Here is an 18,011-nt window from a genome sequence, read left to right as displayed (position 1 = left end):
TCTCCTTTCCTGGTGGAAGGCACTGGCCTAGTCCCCGAGTCTGCCTGCGCGCCAGATCAAAAGGCCAAGTCACCAGGAGACGGTAGTGTGCAGAGAGTGCAATCCTAGGCCACACATGCTGCTGCAGGGTTGTGGCTCTGCTTAGTTTGGCCTGGCAGTGTGAACCCAGGGCGGGAACATGGAGCCCAGGAAATCAAGGCCCAAGAGGCACCAGCTCTCCTGCAGCTTTTTCTCTTAAGCGACAGAGCTAACGCCCAAAGCCTTGCTGAGGAAGCAGAGGCGAAGTGCAGTTCGCGCCTAGCCCAAAACCTCTGCAAAAGCAGAGCAGGCGCTGGGAAATCAGAGTCGGTTCTGTGGGCTGCTGTCGCTGCTTGCCTTAACCTAGTATTCACAGCACGGTGGGAGAAACCCGCATAGAGCAAAAGCCTCTTTGTACGTGCATCCCCTCTGGGAAAGCACAGCATTCATTGGGAAATCCGTGTCAGTTCTATGGGATGCTGATGCCGCTTGCCTGAACATAGTCTCCGAAGCATGGTGGGAGAAACCCGTTTGGAGCGAAATCCTCTTAGCCTGGTCATCCCCTCTGCCTGAGAGAGAAGCGTGGTTGCGCCTGTGGAAACAGCCTTAAAGAAAGGCACACGTCTGTCACTGTGCTCCCCAGGAACATGTCTGGGAAAGGCGCAGCAATGCCGCCCTGGGAGAAGAGGAGCCATTGGCCTTGTTGTCGGGAAACGGTCGTGAAGCAGGAGAGCCTGCCATGGCAGGAACAGCGGGCGGGTGGCAAGACAAGTGTCACCACAGCCTATGATGACACTTTTGAGTCAAGGTTCATCTACTCTACAGATGAGACTGTAAAATTTTTAAAGGCAACGTGTTTAAAGGCAACATCATGAAAGAAGGTTTGGTGGATTGCTTTGATTTTCTATTCATGGTATCAGATGAGTTTAAGGGAGCATAATCCAATAAAAAACTTAAAATTAATTTTAAAAAATAAGAAAAAAACATTTTAATGTCTTTGCCTTTGTGGTTCCTGCAAATGAAACTACAAGAAAGGACTGAGAACATTATCTTTTTTTCTATTTGTTTTTCTTCAATTTGGACCTCCTCCTTAGGTCTCTGATCAAAGAATGCTTACACAGACGCTGTAGTGTAGAAATGACAAAATATCATATTACAAAATATTCCATTCCTATCTTTTTGTATACCCAGAACAATAAGTTAACATATGTGCTGCCAAAGGAGCACACCAGAGCAATAAGTTAAATGAAGATTGTACTGGGAATATAAAACAATTATTCCATAAAATGAGTGGGTTTTGAATGGGACATGAAGGGAGGACTTGTGAGTTAGGAAAAAGTATATATATAAAGACTTAATGAAGGTTTAATTAAGGCATAACAACTATGCTGTATTCCTGAAATATATTAAAATGATGATATGGAAATACCTCACAGAGTAACATCAAAGCACCTCTGTTAATCCTTTCTACTAACAGCTGTTCCTCTTTGTTTCACTTTACATAACATGTGATGGATTGACATTTGTAGAAATAAGGAGGAAACATGGAAGAAAGTGAACAATTAGAAAGGATCAAAATACACTAATAAACCAGGTAAATAACCAGTGAGTATTATTATAGTAAATATATGCACATTTATAAACTGAGAATTTTCAGGAGTGACAGCCAATGTAGAAAATCGAGATGGTGTTATAGAAAATTCCGTAAAACCCTTTGCATTAGTTTAACAGCCTGGTATAATATTTAGAAACCTGTGTAATTTTTTTGAGCAGTTAAGCATAGAAAAACATGGCTGAAATAATGACAAACACTTAACATTTACTTAAATTTTTGTTTATTTTTATCCTTTAATGCCCATATTGTGTTCATAATGTCCTAAGTATTTGTGGTTGTTAGAGCAAAGTAAATTTGAAAATTTCCATGGAGAGGGCTAATGGTATCTGTTTGTAAAACAAAACAAAACAAAAACACAGGGCACCTTTCCTATGGTTGTGAGCTGCCCTTCCCTTACTGCTCAATGCATTTTCATTAACACCCACCTCACAGTCCATAGGCAGCCATCTGTGTTTCCGTCTTGAAGAAATTTTATCCTACAAGTCTTTCCTCATGACACTGTTGCCTATTACATAAATCAAACAGAAATTCAACCTCTTGGAATGGAATCAGAAACCCACAAAGCTGACTGCTGTCAGGACTCATAAGGAAGGCAATTAATAAATTTATTATTTAGGAGAGGAGTTGTTTGCTTTCCAAAAATCCATGCAAAATTGGAATGTTATCCAGAGTGTATATCAAACTAACTAAGCTAAAGGTGTCTTTTTATCTCAGGTTCACCCATTTGACAATCATTATATTTTCTCCTTTATCTCTGGTTTGGTCAGCTATGTTAGTGTCAGAACACTTAATTCATTCAGTAAATCAACAAAGACCTATTTAGTACTAATTTTTTGTGGGTGGGATGAATAAGACAAATATCTGCCACAATGGAGCATATGATCTAGAGTTTAAAATTCATATTTGAATTACTTACATACCACCACATACATGAATTACATACTTACCACCACACTTATAAAATTGATGATGTTAAGGAGAAGACCTTAATATTAAAAGCAATAAAATTGATATGTCTATTAGTAGAAATAAAAAATAGTCGTATATTAACTAAAGTAAAATTTAGGGCTCCCTGGGCGACTCAATCGGTTAAGCAGCTGCCTTTGGCTCAGGTCATGATCCCAGGGTCCTGGGATTAAGACCTGCATCGGGCTCACTGCTGGGTAATAAGCCTGCCTCTTGATCTTCCTCTGCCTGCCACTCTGCCAACTTGAGCTCTCTCTCTCTCTCTGTCAAATAAACAAATAAAATCTTAAAAAAAAAAGATAAATATAAAGTAACACTTACTGGCGATTTGGGGATGGTGATGTCATCAAGATGGCAACATGGATGCATGGATGGCTCCTTATTTATTGCAAAAGGTAAATGTATAGTCAAAACCAGATTCTCTAATATTGTAATGGTGATATATAAATCATTTACTAGTCTAGTTTAAAAGTTAAAAAAAACAAGCCTATTAAAAATAACTATAACTGCAATCATTTGTTATTGAAAGTACAATATAAAAATGATCTAAAATGTAAAAACATCAATAACCTATTGTTATAGGAGAAGTATAATTTTTCTGTACACTATTGAAGTTCAGTTGTTTTCAACATAAAATGGAATGTTATAACTAACGTATTTTATAAAAGCTTAATGGCAAATATAAAAATATGTAGTAGATACACAAAAGATTTTGATAAAGAAGTTAAAACATACTGCCACAAAAAGTCATCAGATTACAAACAAAGAGAACAAGACAGGAAATAAAGAGCAGAGCATCTACAAAAGAGAAACAAAACAGATAAACACTGGGGAAAGAAAAAAATATATTTTTTAAAAGGAGGGGAAGGCAAACCATAATACACTTAACTATAAGTAACAAACTGTTTCTGGAGGGGAGATGGGCAGGGGAATGGGCTGTCAGTAATAATTATTAGGAGGTCACTTGTGATGAGCATTGACTGTTATATGTAAATGGTGAATTACTAAATTCTACTCCTGAAACTAATATTACACTATATATTAACTAAAATTTAAATAAATCATGAAATATAAAAAGAATGAAAGGCAATAGTTAAGTCCTTACCTATCCATAATTACTTTAACTGTAAGTGAATGGAATCATCAGTTGGAAGACATAGGCTAGAATAGCTTAAAAAAACAAACAAAAAACACAAGATCCAACAATATGTTGCCTATAAAAGAATCACTTTAGCTTTAAGGACACACATGGGCAGAGAGTAAAGGGATGGAAAAAGATATTCCAAGCTAATGATAACAAAAGAAAACAAGGGTGGCAATAACTATAACAGACAAAATAGGGTTTATATAAGCTAAAAATCACCACAGGAGTCAAAGAAGGTCATTATACAATAAGAAAAGTGTCATCAATTCATCAATACAGTAATTGTAAATATCATGTACCTAATATTGAGCCACATAAATATATAAAACAAATACTAACAAAACAAAAAGGAGAAATAAATAGCAATACAATAATATCTGGGGACAATAATACCCCACTCTTACCTATGGATAGATCATCCAGACAGAAAATCAATAAGAAAATAGTGAATTTAAACACTATGCCTGGACAACTGGGTGGCTCAGTCAGTTAAGCCTTTGCCTTTGGCTCAGGTCGTGATCCCAGGGTCCTGAGATAGAGTCCCACATTGGGCTCCCTGCTCAGGAGGGGGTCTTCTCACTCTGTCTCTGCCCTTACACCTTGCTCATTCTCTCTGCCCTGCTCTCTCTCAAACAAACAAACAAAACAAACAAACAAACAAGAACTATGTCAAATGAACCTAACATATTTACAGGATATTCCATCCAATAGTATCATAATAAATATTCTTCTCAAACACACGTGGAAAATTTTCTAGGATAGATTACATTTTAAACCACAAAACAAGAGTCCCCACAAAATCAATAATATAGAAAGCATATCGAGTATATTTCCAGCCAAAATAATATGAAACTAGAAATCAATACAGAAGGAAATTTGGAAAATTTACAAAACACAGACATACACATTTTTAAACAAACAAAAAATCAAGAAAAGAAGACAAAGTGGGAATAAAAAATACATCTTGAGGAAAATAAAAAAATATATACCAAAACATTATGAGAAGCAGCAAAGCAGTTATAAAAGGAAATTTTATAGCTATAAATGTATATAAAAAAGATTTCAAATAAAGAACTTATTATAACAGCTCAAAAAAACTACAAAAAGAACAAAGTAAACTTAAAAGTAGCAAAAGGAAGGAAAAAATAAAAATTAGGGCAAATATAAATGAAATATAGAATTAAAAATCTAGAAAGTTTTTTTTAAATGGTAAATAAAATTAAACTTGGTAATGGTAAATTTAAAAAAAAAAGACAGCTAGACTAACTCAGAAAAAGAGAGAAGACTCAATAAAATCAGAAATGAAAAAGGAGACATTATAACAGATACCATAGAAATATAAAGGATAAAAGACAGTTAAATGCCAGCGAATCAAAAGCCTAGAGGAAATGGACAAATTCCTAGGCACATACAACCTATCAAGACTGAATCATAAGGACATAAAAAATGTGAACAGACCAATAAGGGGTAAGGAGATTGAATCCGTAATAAAAACCTACTAACAAATAAAAGTCCAGAATCAGATGATTTCCACAGTGAATTCTACCAAACATTTTAAGGCAAAAAATACAAATACTTTTTAAACCTTTCCCAAAAAGTTGAAGAGGTTGAAATACTCTGAGGCACATTTTACAAGCCAGCATTATCTTGATATCAAAACCAGACAGGAGCACTACAAAAGCAAAACAAAACAAAACAAAAACAAACAAACAAACAAAAAAACCAAAGCAGCAACAAAAAGAACTACTGGATAATATCCCTGATAAATAAAAATGTAAAAATTCTCTACAAAATGCTACAAAACTGTGATGCATTATATTAATAGAATGATCAATAAAAACTCATATGATCAACTCAATATATGCAGAAAAGGCATTTGACAAAATTCAACACCCTTTCATAATAAAAATACTCACCAAACTGGGTACAGAAAGAATACACATCAACATAATAAAAACCACATATTCCGTGGAAGGATTCAAGATGGCGGAGAAGTAGCAGGCTGAGACGACATCAGGTAGCAGAAGATCAGCTAGATAGCTTATCTAACCATTGTAAACACCTACAAATCCAATGGGAGATCAAAGAGAAGGAGAGCAACAATTCTAGAAACAGAAAATTGATCACTTTCTGAAAGGTAGAACTGGCAGAAAAGTGAACCCGAAGAACAGGAAGGTAGACCGTGGGGGGGGGGGCAGCTCCTGGCAAGCGGTGGAGCAATGGAGCACAAAATCAGGACTCTTTAAAAGTTTGATCCACTGAGGGATATCACCCCAGAGGCTAATCCAGAGTGAAGCCCAAGAGGGGTCAGCATAGTCCCAGGTCCCTCAGGGTCACAGAAGGACCAGGGTTATCTGAGTGTCACAGAACTCACAGGTATTAGAGTGGGGAAGCCGGCTACAGAGACAAAGCTGAGGAGTGAGCTCTCAACCCAGGGTTACTTTGAACCAGGCATAGGCAGGATGAGCTTGGAGCACAGCCAAGGGCCAGGGAGACGGGAGTAATTGAGCTCTTTTCTCCAAGCATGGCCAGAGGCCAGGGAGATGAGAATGACCAAGGACTTTTCTCCAAGTACGAGTGACAGAGCACTTTTCTCCAAGCATGGCCAGAGGCCGGGAAGATGGGAGTGATTAAGCACCTTTCTCTAAGTGTGCACTGAGGAGTGGGGCCCTGAGCTCTCCACTCCTCTGGGCAGGATTGTGAGACCGCCATTATTCCATCATCCAGAACTCTACGGAAAGCCTCCAGGGAACAAAAGCTCCCGGATTACTTAGCCTTACCCCAGGTAAGGGCAGGACAAATCCATCTCGGGCAAAGACACTTGAGAATCAGTACAACAGGCCCCTTCCCCAGAAGACCAACAAGAAACCCAGCCAAGATCAACTTCACTTAGTAAGGAGAACAGTGGAATTCCAGAGGAGGAGAATGCAGAACAAGGAGTTCGTGGCTTTCTCCCAATGATTCATTAGTCTTGCAGTTATATTTTTTTTCTTTTTTCTTCTGCTAATTTTTTTAACTTTTACCCTTTCCTCTTTTAATGATTTTTTAAACTAGTTTATTTTTAAAATACCTTACAAAAAATAATAATCTATTTTGAACCTTCATTATTATAGTCATAATTTATCCTCCATTGTACCTAACTATATATTTTTTTACACATAGGGTTTTTTCTTCTAAAAAATATGGGGTATAACTTCTCCTAATAGAACAAAATATACCCTAAATCTAGCTCCAAGATTGTTCTAGTGTCCAGCCTGTGCAAATTCTCTCCAGTTTATTTTTCTTTATTGTCCCAACCAACTTGCTCTATCAACTTATTTTTTAGAAATTAAATTTTTTTCTCATTTTTTTCTCATTTTTTAAGATTTTATTTATTTATCAGAGGGGAGAGAGTGAGCACAGGCAGACAGGAAGGCAGGCAGAGGCAGAGGGAGAAGCAGGCTCCCTGCCGAGAAAGGAGCCCGGTGTGGGACTCGATCCCAGGACGCTGAGATCATGACCTGAGCTGAAGGTAGTTGCTTAACCAACTGAGCCACCCAGGCATCCCTTTTTTTCTCATTTTTATAGGTTTATTCCATCCCTTCACTGTGCCTACCCTTATATGTTTTTCATCCTTTAAAATCTTGGGAGGTAGTTTCTTCTAAGAGACCCAAAAACTCCCAAAATTAAGTGAGTGACCCTGTTCTAGTCACAAGTCTAGTATATATATATATATATATTTTCTTTTTTAATACTTTTTCCTTGTTTTCATTTTTTTAAAACCTTTTTTCCCCCCTTGAACTTCTTTTTTATCCCCTTTCGTTCTCCCACAACTTGGGTCTCTTCTGATTTGGTTGAAGCACATTTTCCTGGGGTCTTTACCACTCTTTTAGCATTTTATTTGCTCCTTTACATATTCTTATCTGCTCAAAATAACAAGGTGGAAAAACTCACCACAAAAAAACGAACAGGAGGCAGTACCAAAGGCTAGGGACCTAATCAAAACAGACATTGGTAATATGACAGAACTAGAGTTTAGAATGACAACTCTCAAGGTTCTAGCTGGGCTCGAAAAAGGCATGGAAGTTATTAGAGAAACCCTCTCCAGAGAGATAAAAGCCCTTTCTGGAGAAATAAAAGAACTAAAATCTAACCAAGTTGAAATCAAAAGAGCTATTAATGAGGTGCAATAAAAAATGGAAGTTCTGGGGGAGGAGTCAAGATGACGGAGAAGTAGCAGGCTGAGACTATTTCAGCTAGCCGGAGATCAGCTAGATAGCTTATCTAAAGATTGCAAACACCTGAAAATCCATCGGCAGATCGAAGAGAAGAAGAACAGCAATTCTGGAAGCAGAAAAACAACCACTTTCTGAAAGGTGTTTTCTTATTTTTAAATTCTTTTCTTTTCTTTTTTCTCTTTTTTCTTTTTTTTTCTTTCTTCCTTTTTGAACCTCTTTTTATCCCCTTTCTCCCCCCTCATGATTTTGGATCTCTTCTAATTTGGTTAAAGCATATTTTCCTGGGGTTGTTGCCACCCTTTTAGTATTTTACTCGCCCCTTCATATACTCTTACCTGGACAAAATGACAAGACGGAAAAATTCAACAGAAAAAAAAGAACAAGAGGCAGTACCAAAGGCTAGGGACCTAATCAATACAGACATTGGTAATATGTCAGATCTAGAGTTCAGAATGACAATTCTCAAGGTTCTAGCCAGGCTCGAAAAAGGCATGGAAGATATGAGAGAAACCCTCTCGAGAGATATAAAAGCCCTTTCTGGAGAAATAAAAGAACTAAAATCTAAGCAAGTTGAAATCAAAAAAGCTATTAATGAGGTGCAATAAAAAATGGAGGCTCTCACTGCTAGGATAAATGAGGCAGAAGAAAGAATTAGTGATATAGAAGACCAAATGACAGAGAATAAAGAAGCTGAGCAAAAGAGGGACAAACAGCTACTGGACCACGAGGGGAGAATTCGAGAGATAAGTGACACCATAAGATGAAACAACATTAGAATAATTGGGATTCCAGAAGAAGAAGAAAGAGAGGGGGGAGCAGAAGGTATACTAGAGAGAATTATTGGGGAGAATTTCCCCAATATGGCAAAGGGAACGAGCATCAAAATTCAGGAGGTTCAGAGAACGCCCCTCAAAATCAATAAGAATAGGCCCACACCCCGTCACCTAATAGTAAAATTTAAAAGTCTCAGTGACAAAGAGAAAATCCTGAAAGCAGCCCGGGAAAAGAAGTCTGTAAAATACAATGGTAAGAATATTAGATTGGCAGCTGACTTATCCACAGAGACCTGGCAGGCCAGAAAGAGCTGGCATGATATTTTCAGAGGATTAATGAGAAAAACATGCAGCCCAGAATACTATATCCAGCTAGGCTATCATTGAAAATAGAAGGAGAGATTAAAAGCTTCCAGAACAAACAACAACTGAAAGAATTTGCAAACACCAAACCAGCTCTACAGGAAATCTTGAAAGGGGTCCTCTAAGCAAAGAGAGAGCCTACAAGTGGTAGATCAGAAAGGAACAGAGACCATATACAGTAACAGCCACCTTACAGGCAATACAATGGCCCTAAATTCATATCTCTCAATAGTTACCCTGAATGTTAATGGGCTAAATGCCCCTGTCAAAAGACACAGAGTATCAGAATGGATAAAAAAACAAAACCCATCTATATGTTGCCTCCAAGAAACACATTTTAAGCCCGAAGACACCTCCAGATTTAAAGTGAGGGGGTGGAAAAGAATTTACCATGCTAATGGACATCAGAAGAAAGCAGGAGTGGCAATCCTTATATCAGATCAATTAGATTTTAAGCCAAAGACTATAATAAGAGATGAGGAAGGACACTATATCATACTCAAAGGGTCTGTCCAACAAGAAGATTTAACAATTTTAAATATCTATGCCCCCAACGTGGGAGCAGCCAACTATATAAACCAATTAATAACAAAATCAAAGAAACACATCAACAATAATACAATAATAGTAGGGGACTTTAACACTCCCCTCACTGAAATGGACAGATCATCCAAGCAAAAGATCAGCAAGGAAATAAAGGCCTTAAACGACACACTGGACCACATGGACATCACAGATATATTCAGAACATTTCATCCCAAAGCAACAGAATACACATTCTTCTCTAGTGCACATGGAACATTCTCCAGAATAGATCACATCCTCGGTCCTAAATCAGGACTCAACCGGTATCAAAAGATTGGGATCATTCCCTGCATATTTTCAGACCACAATGCTCTAAAGCTAGAACTCAACCACAAAAGGAAGTTTGAAAAGAACCAAAATACATGGAGACTAAACAGCATCCTTCTAAAGAATGAATGGGTCAACCGGGAAATTAAAGAAGAATTGAAAAAAATCATGGAAACAAATGATAATGAAAATACAACGGTTCAAAATCTGTGGGACACAACAGAGGCAGTCCTGAGAGGAAAATATATAGCGGTACAAGCCTTTCTCAAGAAACAAGAAAGTTCTCCGGTACACAACCTAACCCTACACCTAAAGGAGCTGGAGAAAGAACAAGAAAGAAACCCTAAGCCCAACAGGAGAAGAGAAATCATAAAGATCAGAGCAGAAATCAATGAAATAGAAACCAAAAAAACAATAGAACAAATCAACGAAAGTAGGAGCTGGATCTTTGAAAGAATTAATAAAATTGATAAACCCCTGGCCTGACTTATCAAAAAGAAAAGAGAAAGGACCCAAATAAATAAAATCATGAATGAAAGAGGAGAGATCACAACTAACACCAAAGAAATACAAACTATTATAAGAACATACTATGAGCAACTCTACGGCAATAAATTCGACAATCTGGAAGAAATGGATGCATTCCTAGAAACATATAAACTACCACAACTGAACCAGGAAGAAATAGAAAGCCTGAACAGACCCATAACCAGTAAGGAGATTGAAACAGTCACCAAAAATCTCCAAACAAACAAAAGCCCAGGGCCAGACGGCTTCCTGGGGGAATTCTACCAAACATTTAAAGAAGAACTAATTCCTATTCTCCTAAAACTGTTCCAAAAAATAGAAATGGAAGGAAAACTTCCAAACTCAATTTATGAGGCCAGCATCACCTTGATCCCAAAACCAGGCAAGGATCCCACCAAAAAAGAGAGCTATAGACCAATATCCTTGATGAACACAGATGCGAAAATACTCACCAAAATACTAGCCAATAGGATTCAACAGTACATTAAAAAGATTATTCACCACGACCAAGTGGGATTTATTCCAGGGCTGCAAGGTTGGTTCAACATCCGCAAATCAGTCAATGTGATACAACACATCAATTAAAGAAAGAACAAGAACCACATGATACTCTCAATAGATGCTGAAAAAGCATTTGACAAAGTACAGCATCCCTTCCTGATCAAAACTCTTCAAAGTGTAGGGATAGAGGGCACATACCTCAATATCATCAAAGCCATCTATGAAAAACCCACCGCAAATATCATTCTCAATGGAGAAAAACTGAAAGCTTTTCCGCTAAGGTCAGGAACACGGCAGGGATATCCATTATCACCACTGCTATTCAACATAGTACTAGAGGTCCTAGCCTCAGCAATCAGACAACAAAAGGAAATTAAAGGCATCCAAATCGGCAAAGAAGAAGTCAAATTATCACTCTTCGCAGATGATATGATACTATATGTGGAAAACCCAAAAGACTCCACTCCAAAACTGCTAGAACTTATACAGGAATTCAGTAAAGTGTCAGGATATAAAATCAATGCACAGAAATCAGTTGCATTTCTCTACACCAACAGCAAGACAGAAGAAAGGGAAATTAAGGAGTCAATCCCATTTACAATTGCACCCAAAACCATAAGATACCTAGGAATAAACCTAACCAAAGAGACACAGAATCTATACTCAGAAAACTATAAAGTACTCATGAAAGAAATTGAGGAAGACACAAAGAAATGGAAAAATGTTCCATGCTCCTGGATTGGAAAAATAAATATTGTGAAAATGTCTATGTTACCTAAAGCAATCTACACATTTAATGCAATTCCTATCAAAGTACCATCCATCTTTTTCAAAGAAATGGAACAAATAATTCTAAAATTTATATGGAACCAGAAAAGACCTCGAATAGCCAAAGGGATATTGAAAAAGAAAGCCAACATTGGTGGCATCACAATTCCGGACTTCAAGCTCTATTACAAAGCTGTCATCATCAAGACAGCATGGTACTGGCACAAAAACAGACACATAGATCAATGGAACAGAAAAGAGAGCCCAGAAATACACCCTCAACTCTATGGTCAACTCATCTTTGACAAAGCAGGAAAGAATGTCCAATGGAAAAAAGACAGCCTCTTCAATAAATGGTGCTGGGAAAATTGGACAGCCACATGCAGAAAAATGAAATTGGACCATTTCCTTACACCACACACAAAAATAGACTCAAAATGGATGAAGGACCTCAATGTGCGAAAGGAATCCATCAAAATCCTTGAGGAGAACACCGGCAGCAACCTCTTCGACCTCAGCCGCAGCAACATCTTCCTAGGAACAACGCCAAAGGCAAGGGAAGCAAGGGCAAAAATGAACTATTGGGATTTCATCAAGATCAAAAACTTTTGCACAGCAAAGGAAACAGTTAACAAAATCAAAAGACAACTGACAGAATGGGAGAAGATATTTGCAAACGACATATCAGATAAAGGACTAGTGTCCAGAATCTATAAAGAACTTAGCAAACTCAACACCCAAAGAACAAATAATCCAATCAAGAAATGGGCAGAGGACATGAACAGACATTTCTGCAAAGAAGACATCCAGATGGCCAACAGACACATGAAAAAGTGCTCCATATCACTCGTCATCAGGGAAATACAAATCAAAACCACAATGCGATATCACCTCACACCAGTCAGAATGGCTAAAAACAACAAGTCAGGAAATGACAGATGCTGGCGAGGATGCGGAGAAAGGGGAACCCTCCTACACTGTTGGTGGGAATGCAAGCTGGTGCAACCTCTCTGGAAAACAGCATGGAGGTTCCTCAAAATGTTGAAAATAGAACTGCCCTATGACCCAGCAATTGCACTATTGGGTATTTACCCTAAAGATACAAACGTAGTGATCCAAAGGGGCACGTGTACCCGAATGTTTATAGCAGCAATGTCCACAATAGCCAAACTATGGAAAGAACCTAGATGTCCATCAACAGATGAATGGATCAAGAAGATGTGGTATATATACACAATGGAATACTATGCAGCCATCAAAAGAAATGAAATCTTGCCATTTGCGACAACATGGATGGAACTAGAGCGTATCATGCTTAGCGAAATAAGTCAAGCAGAGAAAGACAACTATCATATGATCTCCCTGATATGAGGAAGTGGTGATGCAACATGGGGGCTTAAGTGGGTAGGAGAAGAATCAATGAAACAAGATGGGATTGGGAGAGAGACAAACCATAAGTGACTCTTAATCTCACAAAACAAACTGAGGGTTGCTGGGGTAGGGGGTTGGGGAGAAGGGGGTGGGATTATGGACATTGAGGAGGGTATGTGCTTTGGTGAGTGCTGTGAAGTGTATAAACCTGGTGATTCACAGACCTGTACCCCTGGGGATAAAAATATATGTTTATAAAAAATAAAAAATTATAAAAAAAAATGGAAGTTCTTACTGCTAGGATAAATGAGGCAAAAGAATTAGTGATATAGAAGACCAAATGATGGAGAATAAAGAAGCTGAGCAAAAGAGAGAAAACAAATACTGGACCACGAGGAGAGAATTTGAGAGATAAGTGAAACCATAAGACGACACAACATTAGAATAATTGGGATCCCAGAACAAGAAGAAAGAGAGAGGGGAGCAGAAGGTATATTGGACAGAATTTTTGTAGAGAATTTCCTTAATATGGCAAAGGGAAAAAACATCAAAATTCAGGAGATGCAAAGAATGACCCTCAAAATCAATAAAAATAGGTCCACACCCCGTAACCTGATAGTAAAATTTACAACGGTTAACAACAAAGAGAAAATCCTGAAAGCAGCCTGGGAAAAGAAGTATGTATTGTACAACAGTAAAAATATTAGATTGGCAGCAGACTTATCCACAGAGACCTGGCAGGCCAGAAAGAACTGGCATTATATATTCAGTGTTAAATGAGGAAAACATGCAGCCAAGAATACTATATCCAGCTAGGCTATCATTGAAAATAGAAGGAGAGATTAAAAAGCTACCAGGACAAACAAAAGCTGAAAGAATTTGCAAACACCAAACCAACTCTCCAGGAAATATTGAAAGGGGTCCTCTAAGCAAAGAGAGAGCCTAAAAGTAGTAGATCAGAAAGGAACAGAAACAATATACAGTAACAGTCACATTATAGGCAATACAATGCCACTAAATTCATATCTCTCAATAGTTACCCTGAATGTAAATGGCCTAAATGCACCAATCAAAAGACACAGGGTATCAGAATGGATAAAAAGCAAAACCCGTCAATATGCTGCCCAAGAAACTCATCATAGACCCGAAGACACCTAAAGATTTAAAGAGAGGGGGTGGAAAACAATTTACCATGCTAATGGACATCAGAAGAAAGCTGGGGTGGCAATCCTTATATCAGATCAATTAGATTTTAAGCCAAAGACTATAATAAGAGATGAGGAAGAACACTATATCATACTCAAAGGGTCTGTCCAACAAGAAGACCTAACAATTTTAAATATCTATGTCCTTAACATGGGAGCAACCAACTATATAAACCAATTAATAACAAAATCTAAGAAACACATCGACAATAATAAAATAATAGTAGGGGAATTTAACACTCCCCTCATTGAAATGGACAGATCATCCAAGCAACAGATCCACAAGGAAAAAGGCCTTAAATGACACACTGGACAAGATGGACATCACAGGTATATTCAACACATTCCATCCCAAAATAACAGAATACACATTCTTCTCTAGTGCACATGGAACATTCTCCAGAATAGACCACATCCTGGGCCATAAATCAGATCTCAACCATTATCAAAAGATTGGGATCATCCCCTGCATATTCTCAGACCACAATGCTCTGAAACTAGAACTCAATCACAAGAGGAAATTTGGAAAGAACACAAATACATGGAGACTAAACAGCATCCTTCTAAAAAATGAATTGGTCAACCAGGAAATTAAAGAAGAATTGAAAAAAATTCATGGAAACAAATGATAATGAAAACAAAAGTGTTCAAAATCTGTGGGATACAGCAAAGGCAGTCCTGAGAGGAAAATATAAAGCTGTACGAGCCTTTCTCAAGAAACAAGAAAGATCTCAAATACACAACATAACCCTACACCTAAAGGAATCGGAGAAAGAACAACAAAGAAAGCCTAAACCCAGCAGGAGAAGAGGAATAATAAAGATCAGAGAAGAAATCAATGAAATAGAAACAAACAAAAAAACACAAAAAACCAAAAAAAAAAAAAAAAACAATAGAACAAATCAACGAAACTAGGAGCTGGTTCTTTGAAAGAATTAATAAGATTGATAAAGAAATAGAAAGCACCCAAATAAATAAAATCATGAATGAAAGAGGAGAGATCACAACCAACACCAAAGAAATACAAACAATTATAAGAACATACTATGAGCAACTCTGCGCCAACAAATTCAACAATCTGGAAGAAATGGATACATTCCTAGAGACATATAAACTACCACAACTGAACCAGGAAGAAATAGAAAACCTGAACAGACCCATAACCAGTATGTAGATTGAAACAGTCATCAAAAATCTCCAGGGGCGCCTGGGTGGCTCAGTGGATTAAGCTGCTGCCTTCGGATTGGGTCATGATCTCAGGGTTCTGGGATCGAGTCCCACGTCGGGCTCTCTGCTCAGCAGGGAGCCTGCTTCCCTCTCTCTCTCTCTGGCTGCCTCTCTGTATACTTGTGATTTCTCTCTGTCAAATAAATAAATCTTTAAAAAAAAATCTCCAAACAAACAAAAGCCCCGGGCCAGATGGCTTCCCAGGGGAATTCTGCCAAACATTTAAAGAAGAATTAATTCCTATTCTCATGATACTGTTCCAAAAAAATAGAAATGGAAGGAAAACTTCCAAACTCTTTTTTTCTGAGGCCACCAGCATCACCTTGATCCCAAAACCAGACAAGGATCCCATCAAAAAAGAGAACTACAGACCAATATCCTTGATGAACACAGATGCGAAAATTCTCACCAAAATACTAGCCAATAGGATTCAACAGTACATTCAAAGGATTATTCACCACGACCAACTGGGATTTATTCCAGGGCTACAAGGTTGGTTCAACATCTGCAAATCAATCAATGTGATACAACACATTAATAAAATAAAGAACAAGAACCATATGATACTCTCCATAGATGCTGAAAAAGCATTTGGCAAAGTGCAGTATCCCTTCCTGATTAAAACTCTTCAAAGTGTAGGCATAGAGGGCACATATTATCAATATTATCAAAGCCATCTATGAAAAACCCACTGCAAATATCATTTTCAATGGAGAAAAACTGAATACTTTTCCGCTGAGGTCAGGAACACGGCAGGGATGTCCGTTATCACCACTGCTATTCAACATCGTAATAGAAGTCCTAGCCTCAGCAATCAGACAACAAAAAGAAATTAAGGCATCAAAATTTTGCCAAATTGGCAAAAGAGAAGTCAAACTATCCCTGTTTGCAGACGATATGACACTGTATGTGGAAAACTTGAAGGACTCCACTCCAAATCTGCTATAACTTGTATAGGAATTCTGTAAAGTGTCAGGATATAAAATCAATGCACAAAAATTGGTTGCATTTTTTTTATACCAACAAGACTGTAGAAATAGAAATTAAGGAGTGAATCCCATTTACAATTGCACCCAAAACCCTAAGATACCTAGGAATAAACCTAACCAAAGAGACAAAGAATCTATACTCAGAAAACTCTAAAGTACTCATGAAAGAAATTGAAGAAGACACAAAGAAATGGAAAAATGTTCCATGCTCTTGTATTGGAAGAACAAATATTGTGAAAATGTCTATGCTACCTAAAGCAATCTACACATTTAATGCAATCCCTATCAAAATCCCATCCATCTTTTTTTCAAAGAAATGGGACAAATCATCCTAAAATATATATGGAACCACAAAAATACCTCGAATTGCTAGAGGAATATTGAAAAAGAAAGCCAAAGTTGTTGGCATCACAATTCCAGATTTCAAGCTCTATTACAAAGTTGTCATCATTGAGATAGTAGGGAACTGTCCCCAAAACAGACATAGATCAATGGAACAGAATAGAGAGCCCAGAAATACACCCTCAACTCTATGGTCAACTAATCTTCAACAAAGCAGGAAGGAATGTCCTATGGAAAAGAGACAGCCTCTTCAACAAATGGTGTTGGGAAAATTGAAGAGCCACATGCAGAAAAATGAAGTTGGACCATTTCCTTACACCATACATGAAAATAGACTGGAAATGGATGAAGAAGCATAATGTGAGAAAGGAATCCATCAAAATCCTTGAGGAGAGAACAGGTAGCAACCTCTTTGACCTCAGCAGCAGCAACTTCTTCCTAGGAACATCGCCAAAGGCAAGGGAAGCAAGGGCAAGAATGAACTATTGGGATTTCATCAGATCAAAAAGCTTTTGTTTGCACAGCAAAGGAAACAGTTAACAAAGCCAAAAGATGACTGTCAGAAGTTATCTGGGAGAAGATATTTGCAAATGACATACCAGATAAAGGGCCACTATCTATCCAAAATCTATAAAGAGTTTATCAAACTCAACACCCTAAGAACAAATAATCCAATGAAGAAATGCACAGAGGACATGAACAGACATTTCTGCAAAGAATACATCCAAATGGCCAACAGACACATGAAAAAATGCTCCACATCACTCGGCATCAGGGAAATGCAAATCAAAACCAGAATGAGATACCACCTCACACCTTTCAGAATGGCTAAAATGAACAAGTCAGTCAATGACAGATGCTGGCAAGGATGTGGAGAAAGGGCAACCCTCCTACACTGTACGTGGGAATGCAAGCTGGTGCAACCACTCTGGAAAACAGCGTGGAGGTGCCTCAAAAAGCTGAAAATAGAACTAGCCTATGACCCAGTGATTGTAGTACTGGGTATATACCCTAAAGATACAAACGTGGCATTCTGAAGGGGCACATGCACCCAAATGTTTATAGCAGCAATGTCCACAATAGTTAAACTATGGAAAGAACCTAAATGTCCTTCAAAAGATGAATCAATAAA

Source organism: Mustela lutreola, chromosome 3, assembly GCF_030435805.1.
Source record: "Mustela lutreola isolate mMusLut2 chromosome 3, mMusLut2.pri, whole genome shotgun sequence".
Taxonomy (NCBI): domain Eukaryota; kingdom Metazoa; phylum Chordata; class Mammalia; order Carnivora; family Mustelidae; genus Mustela; species Mustela lutreola.
This window is presented reverse-complemented; position numbering follows the sequence as displayed.